Source organism: Plasmopara halstedii (assembly GCF_900000015.1).
Source record: "Plasmopara halstedii genome assembly, contig: Scaffold_2604, whole genome shotgun sequence".
Classification (NCBI taxonomy): Eukaryota; Oomycota; class Peronosporomycetes; order Peronosporales; family Peronosporaceae; genus Plasmopara; species Plasmopara halstedii.
In genome coordinates this window covers 572903-581058 of record NW_020189511.1, presented here as the reverse complement: position 1 = coordinate 581058, position 8156 = coordinate 572903, and positions in this window count along the sequence as shown.

Here is an 8156-nt window from a genome sequence, read left to right as displayed (position 1 = left end):
GTCTCCTCTGCTTCTTCTGTGGCTGGTCCACATTCTTCATTTGCCGTGAAATTGCGCTTTACGAAGGTGGAGAACCTCCTTTCGCTGACGAACCAGCGACTGATCGAGGTAACCGATAAAGTTTCGTCGGCGAGACAACGCTTGAAGGATAACTGACAAATCGTTCGCAAAGTTTACGATTTTGCATGGCACCACGAAAACTCGCCTGGGGATGCAATCGAGAATCGGATCTATCAATTGAATTGGGCTCCGCAAACTCTCCATCCTGCTGCGGCTGCTTTTGCTGATGATGTGGGGCCTTCTGCCAAGTGATCTCGCATTGTTTCAGGCGCTCCCGATTATTTTCGTCATTTCCAAAGACGAAGCTGAAGCAATGACGTCAAAGGGTTCAGCCTTCGACTCTCAAGCCGATCCAAAGCCACCTACGAATAAGACTACGTAACATCTAGGTTGAAAATCGCGTCGTCGCGATAGTAGGGCTTGAGGAACCCTTTAGCCAGCTTGGCAGGTCGATAGTGCTAGCATTTCCATGGCATGATACTACTCGAGATGGACCGGTGAAGAAAGGTAAAAGCGTCGAGCTTCCCAAGTAGAGATTCTCAAGGCAAAATGTCTTCTATTGTGGGGGATCATGTACTACTGTACTAAGTAGTACAGTACATAATCCCCTACAATGAAAGACATTTGCCTTGAGAATCTCGTCTATCTGCGTACTTCTTTTGCAAATTTTGCGCTTTCGCCATTGCACATCGCACCCATGTGATCACATTCACACGACTCATGATTAATGAGTCCAGGCGTCCTTGTGCGTGCACTTCACATGGGCCTCATTGATTGTATCAATTTGAGAGGCAACGATTTACCGAGACCCTCCCCTACCTACCACCCATCGTACAAAGCGATACTTGCGGGTGTCGCAAGCCATTCATAAAAAGTGGCGTAAATCCAACGGATAAATGAATTGAATCGTTCATAGCAAACTCAACCAATAGTAACAACGAACGCCATTCCGCGGGACGTTTTGCACAGAAGCGTCTGAACACATCACCTTCCACTCGAATGACATGTTCGGTTTGCCCGTCGGTCTCCGGTTGTACCGCAGTAGACATATCCAAGCAAGTTTCAGGAGTTCTTTTTAAAAGTCACTCATCGATCAAGTATCACAATCAGAGACGATGGCGTCTGGCAACGCGTAATTGCAAAAAACTTGATCAATGAACATTCTAGCCAAACCTTCGGCATTGATGAAATCGCTGCACAGAGCGACGTGTACCTTCTTACTGAGTCTGTCAACAAAGACAAGCACCCCCATTGTGGCCATATATATTATCGGAGGAAGCCAAAAATAAAGCCAAGAGCGACTGACTTCCAACAGTTAGTTAGAACAGTAATACTCTGCAGTGGCACTTGCGCTGCCGTGTGCTCTTCACGCGCTGACAAACATCGCATGTCTTCATGTTTCGTGCAACCCACTTGTACATGTGGGCACCAAAAGTGGGTACTGAGAGACTGGTAGGTCTTCTCACGGCCAAAGTGACCGGCGACCAGCGTATGCAGACTCTTTTGTACTTCAAATCATCGTTGTGAAGAACTGCAATTCGTGGCTCGTCGTCAGGTGCAATTCTTTAGTAAAGGAGATCATCGTTCCATGCGTATCGATGCAATCTTGATTTTAAGCGACCAGGGAGCTTGTCATCAAATTCCATATCACTAATTAACATTGCCCTGATGATCATTCACTTTGTTCATCCTCAACATACGCTCGAGGAGTTATCGAATATTTCTAAAAAGCTAATATGAACTAGCCCATAATCAGATGGACGTGACAATGCGTCTGCACAGCACGTTCAGTTTCCTTGGCTTGTACGCGATCGTGAAGATGTATTCTGCGAAGAATAACAACCAGCGAGCCATTCGCTGTGACAAGTGAGATTACTGAATTGCATAACGCAAGCTTGCGTGATCCGTGTAGATGATAAACGGAGTTGAACCCAAGAGGTGAACACAAAAACTCACCAGAGCATGTATCATTGCCAGAAGATCCATGTCGTAAATAGGGTAGTTCTTTTGTGCTAGCTCCAGCTGTTGCGATTGAAACAACAGGACACAATCGTGTCCTTCTGTGTTCTTTGCAATAGTGCACAACCAATTGCAAACTCAGAAGCGTCACACACCACGCTATACAGCTTCGTATTATCTGGTGAAGCAAGTAAGGGTGCTTCCATCAAGATGTTCTTGATTTGAGTGAATGCATCTTCATAAGGGGATGACCACTCCCGTGATACGTCATTTTTCAACAATATTGATAGCGAACGTACCATGACCGCGTAGCTACGCGAGAAGTGATACAGGTAATTAAACAAACCAATCTATCTGCTCAAATCCCTTCGATTTCGTGGTGTCAACCACTCCACGATTGCTTTGACCTTCTCAAAGTCTGCACGAACACTGTGTTCACTAACATAACCGAGGGCCGGTGCTTCGAAAGCACCGAAAATACACTTGGCAAGATTCGCTTGAAATGCACGTTCATACATACATTCCAGCACCGCACGGAGGTGCTTCAACTCCACTTCCTCGGCAGATCTGCCATCTTCATCCTTCGAGTAAACAAAAATATCGTCAAAGTATGTTTGTGCGAAGCGTCGCAGTGGTCAAAACAGATGTGAGACCAATCGATTAAATTTTGTTGGGGCATCGGATAGTCCTTGTGGTATCACAAGCCACTCCCATAACATACTGGATGGCGTACTAACAGCCGCCAACGGGACGTCCTCCTCCTCCATCAAATTTGGAATTATTCATCGACAAAATCAAGTACACTAAATTGTGTACAGTCGGACACACGGTGGATGATAGCATTCTTTTCCGGAATCAGTGTTGACGCGTAAGTCGTCTGTGCATTCAACTTGTTATAGACGTGAACAATACACTATTTAGCATTTCATTTACGCACACAAAACGTCGGCTTGCTGTGGGGGGACTTGATCTTCCTCACCAAACCAGCAGCTTGCTTTCGAGCAAAAAGCTTATCGATATACTCACTTTGCTCACGCGACAGCGGCCATTGTCAAAGCACTGCATGCTTTGAACAGAGCCATGATCCATTTTGTTTCGAAACCCACGTTCGGGTGAAGACTAGAGGGCGGGCTCAGACTAAGAGCGTCATACTGTATTCCGTGACGAGTGAATAAAATTAGAATAAGCTTGATCCTTCAAAAAAGCCAATCCTCAGCGTGATATCAAAGTTCCTCGAGAACCGAATCATCCATAACTGATGAAGAGCGTATTTCCGCTGCGTCGACCTTCGACAGTAGCAACACGACCTCCGTGATGTCATCAAACTTGAGGTCGTGTAGGAAATTATCATAAGTGACTTTTTTGAGATGGACCAGCTTTTCTATTGTCGTCCACGGGGTCAAAAAGAACATCTGTTTTTGTAGCATCACAACCAGCCGTTGCATCCACAATACGTGAGGCAGCATATTCGCATGCTATATTCTATCACGGGGAGTAGGACGCCGGACTAAACCCGCGAGCTCAATTCCATCCAGAGCGGGCGTATCAACACCGCGATAAAGAAATTCCGTTGAATGCTTCACTTGTGTGTGCTTAACCACACAACTAGTGGAAGCATCACCTTTGTGGTCAGTTGTATCAGCTGACCCACAATCCGACTCAACCACTGTATTAGTGGAGGTATTAGCAAATCGTTTTCTTCGACTTTCCATTTCACACATTCTTCTTGCTTGAAATGGACAACAACCGGAGTCTCTCCATGAAAAGTCCTTACGGTGGTTAAATCGCCATGCCCACCAACGATTCATTCGTTTCCAAGCGGCTAGTTCCGGGCACCACTTGATCCATAGAAAACGTATACAGTGACCACCCGTGGACACTCCATAGAATTCCGTATCTTCGCTCAACTAAGTAATGTCAATTGCATGTGTATTATGAATACACCTTTTATCAGACCATACCGATTGTTCATCTCAATGACTGTAAATACCTTCTTCGAGGTGATGTCTTCGAGATTTACTTGGAGATCAAACATGATTTTCTTCGTGGTGACCGCCGCACCAGCGGCCAACTCAACTGAAATAAAGTCATTGCTTAGCTCATATCTAGTGCATGCGAAAGCACTAATTTGTGTAAGCAAAATTTTGCTTCCGCGCATTGTTTTGTGATGATCCAGGGTCATTCAAGACACTAAACGGATCATCGTTACCCAACACACTCGCTGTGACGACGAAGAGACCGCTCCAACTCGTATCTGTAACGAAGGACAACGATCCCTCGAGGACAAAATCTTCTTGAGTGATTCTACCACCACACTCACATGCGCTTAGTTATGCCCCAGCAGACCGCCATGCATCTACTGGGTTCCGGTATTTTCCGAACGCCTCGTGGTATTGGTATCACGTGACTCGGGACCATTACGATGAGAACCGTATTATAGGTTCGTCACTCACATGGACAATTACGGCGGATGTGACCGAATTGTTGACATCCAAAACAGCGAACTTGCCGCCCACTAACAGTCACCGCGCTAAGGTTTGTTGACCCCGGGAACCCGGTAGCAGCAGTCACTGCATCCATCGGATTGACCGATTGACCACATGCTTGACGTTGACAATAGTCCTTACGCAATGCAATCGTAAATGCATCTCCCAGAGTCGTCGGACTTTGGCGGATGACTTCAGCCTTAGTAGAACAGGAAATAAGTCCATATAAAGACACGGTGACCATCACTGCCTCTGGCAGTGGTTCACTTGCTATACTGGCACGAAGCTCACGGAGCGTCTGTACATAGTCGTACAATGCACTGTTGCCTTGACGGCATTACAGAAACTCTAACCATTATCAAAACGCCACATTCGGTGAAGGAGCATCGATTCTGTGCCTTTTTCAACTCTTGCCATGAGCCAAGGCGGTTGACGTCGCACGTCATCGCCTGATCCTTCGCTGGGCAAATGCGGCATGGCAAAGGCCAATTGAGTACGATCATCACGAATTTGAGCGCTCGTGATAACAATGTCTAATTCTTGCTGCTTAGAATGCAAGATTTTATCTTCGTTCCCGTGAAAGCTTTTTACTTTGGGACATTACGTACGTACCGACGGTGTCATCAACACTTGCGGGAGGCGACAGAACCGGCGTTGGTATGTCTTTCGATAGGAATCCTTGCTTATACGCAGCAAAATCTGCTAAGCATTGAGTAATCGTTTCTTGACCTTGCTGCAAACGGAGATCTAGCGCGTCGTGCTTGCTATCGGAGACCGCGTGATCTCCGATTCGAGCTCGCAGCGTCACTATACATTTCCACTACGAGTGTGTTGCAAACATATATGTCTCCCTGTTGATCCAAGGACGAACACCTATGGGGTCCACATTATCCATCGATAAATATGTCGAGGATGTCGGCGTTGGAATGGCTACTAGTGCTACCACGTATAATAACAGTTCTCCGTCCGTGTACACATACTATCTGAGAAAGGCTCAGTCAACTGAAGCGCCTCACCGCGTGTTGCTCACATCCAGCGGGCCGTTCACTAACTGATGAGGAAAGGTGAGATGGCATTTATTATTTAAGCCGATAGACTTCTAACACCTCTAACCTGATATCCTTCCAGTTCTGATACAACAGATTTAAAAGAGGATATACAACTGTATATGCTGTACAACAAATGTGAGACACATCAATTATGTGGTCCACATCACATATGTAACGGAGCCTGACCTATTACAGAAATCAAATTTTTCATCACTCGTCAAACATACCAACCAAGAATGCAGTGTGTCATCAAAGACGTTTTCTACCGTGCAAATCACGACGCGGGGGTGATAAGATAAATTAAATTGACCTCTTCTTGTTGTAAAAGGCTTTGGGCAAACAGCAATTGTGGTTTTTAAAAATAAAATAAATGCAGCCATGTTTACGAATGTGCTGCGGAACACCTTGGTCGTTTGCACTTTATGCAATTCTTGGGCACTTATGCAGGTATTATCAACTGCTTAAGCAAGAAATGATATCATTCTTGCCGCGGTGAAAATTCGAGAGGGATGCTGAACAAACTATGTCATAGAAGCTGTTAAACGTACCAGCAACGTTTAATCTTTAGGTGACGTAGCTTTTCAGGCCGCATCGTGCACTCAAACAAATTTCTTTGACGAAACCTTCGTCCGTAGTCATCCAGAGAACGGAAAATATATCATTTGGATATTTGCATTATCAAGCACCTGCTAGCGGTGCTAGAGTGTATGCGATTTGAAAACGCTATTTGCAAATCCAGAATATTCTCTGGTGCCCACACGTTCTCTTTCAGACTTGCTTCATAGAATGCATGGTCTGTGGGAAGATCCCGCAACGCTTAAGGCACACTTAATGTAGTTGGGCGGCCTGGCTAACTACTTTTACAAACATAGTGCGAATCATGCTAACTTTCACCTTTCAAATGATACAGTCAAAGACTATAGAATAAAGACTCATGTGTACCCGTCTTTGCGCACAGCGACTTCGTTCACACTTTCTTACTAAGAAAGGCGATATTTTATGCCGTTTATACCTTTGAAATAAGGGACAAGTTAGACCGGCATAAAGTGGTGTAGAATCTGCTTTTTGTCGCCAAATTATGAACATTCGTATGTTGTGACGGTGAGTTAGTCCATGAAAGATGCGAAAGGTAAAGCGTATAAGTCAGACGCAACATGTGCTGCTCTGTTGAAAGCTCCGGAAAGCAAAAGGTTCGAAAACTACTTAAATTCAGCTATATCAAAACGCACTCTTACTTGTCTACGGTCAGTCGATATCCCAGGACTTTCTGTATCGTAACACTGTCTCATCTGGCGGTAGTAAGTCATGATGAGCACTTTAGTACTGGACGAGGCACATGACATACCCTTTTGAGCGGCCACCTCGGAAACGAAAAAAACGTACCTATTGATGATGATGAGTATTGGTGACCCAACTTGGACAACATATGCGCACATGTGTGAGATATTATAACGAACTGAGTCTCGACTCATGCGTCGGTGCCTATGGCCGACCTGCCGCTTTCGGCAGTCTTTGATCTTCTAGAATATGCTTCTGGTAATACCGGCACTGCAGGTTCTGTTGGTCGACTGAGCAAAATGGCTCATCTCGCTGCTGGCAACAACACTGCTGCCAGTAGAGACAGATCCAAGTTGTGCATCAACACTTTTCGTCAGCACGGCTACCCGATAGCTATTAAATCGTATGTATAACAACGTTTTACTGTGTAGTTTTGGCAAGCATTCTTCCATTGGCAAGCATTAGATATGACATGTCGACAGCTGAAAGGCATTGATCATGTGATGGATATCGGATGACTCTTTTTGTCTGGCTGTAGAAAATTCGCATCAACGGGGCTTTTGCAATGTACAATCCGTAATTGTTCTCGTTAAAAACGCAGCGCATACCGGTACAGACTCAAATCCATTTTAACAAAAGGTTTGCATTTAACCCCCGGGCTCCGTTGTCATACTGTGTCTCCGGTCTCGGGAGAGGGGCTATCGATACGATTCGACTCGTTGGAATTAGTCTGGGCTTACTTCGTGGCGCGTTCCAATTATTTATTTAATGAGATGTGCCGGGTGTGCGAGGATATATCTGATCTATGAATTTCTAATTGCAAACACGTCGGTCCCGGAGACTGGCAAAATTCATAGTGATCAGAAGAAAAGGTTACGCTGTTGACCTATCTGCCCATGCAAATTCTGCGATATAAGTAGCAGCTGCAACCACGCCACATTGTACTCCACGGACATAACAAAAATGGAATTGAAATATCGTCTCAACTACCGAAGAGAATACGAAAATATCTGCATTTTAAGTGGGCTTGTCAAAATCGTACCACGATTTATTTATATTATTCATTTGGATGCAAAGCACTTTGTTTGAAAAAAGAAATCAACGTCTCGATCATTACCTGTAGCATTACCACCCTCTGCACTGGAACAGCGTCAAAGCTCAAAACTGACGAGGACACCTGAAGTCACGAAGTGTGATCGCACAGCTTAGAAAATGCATCCAAAATCCGACTCAACTCAATTTTAGGCGCACACGGACCTTTTAGCCCACGAACCACAAGCTCATGAGAATTAACCGCGTAAGTGTTGCCCTCCACCGACATCTG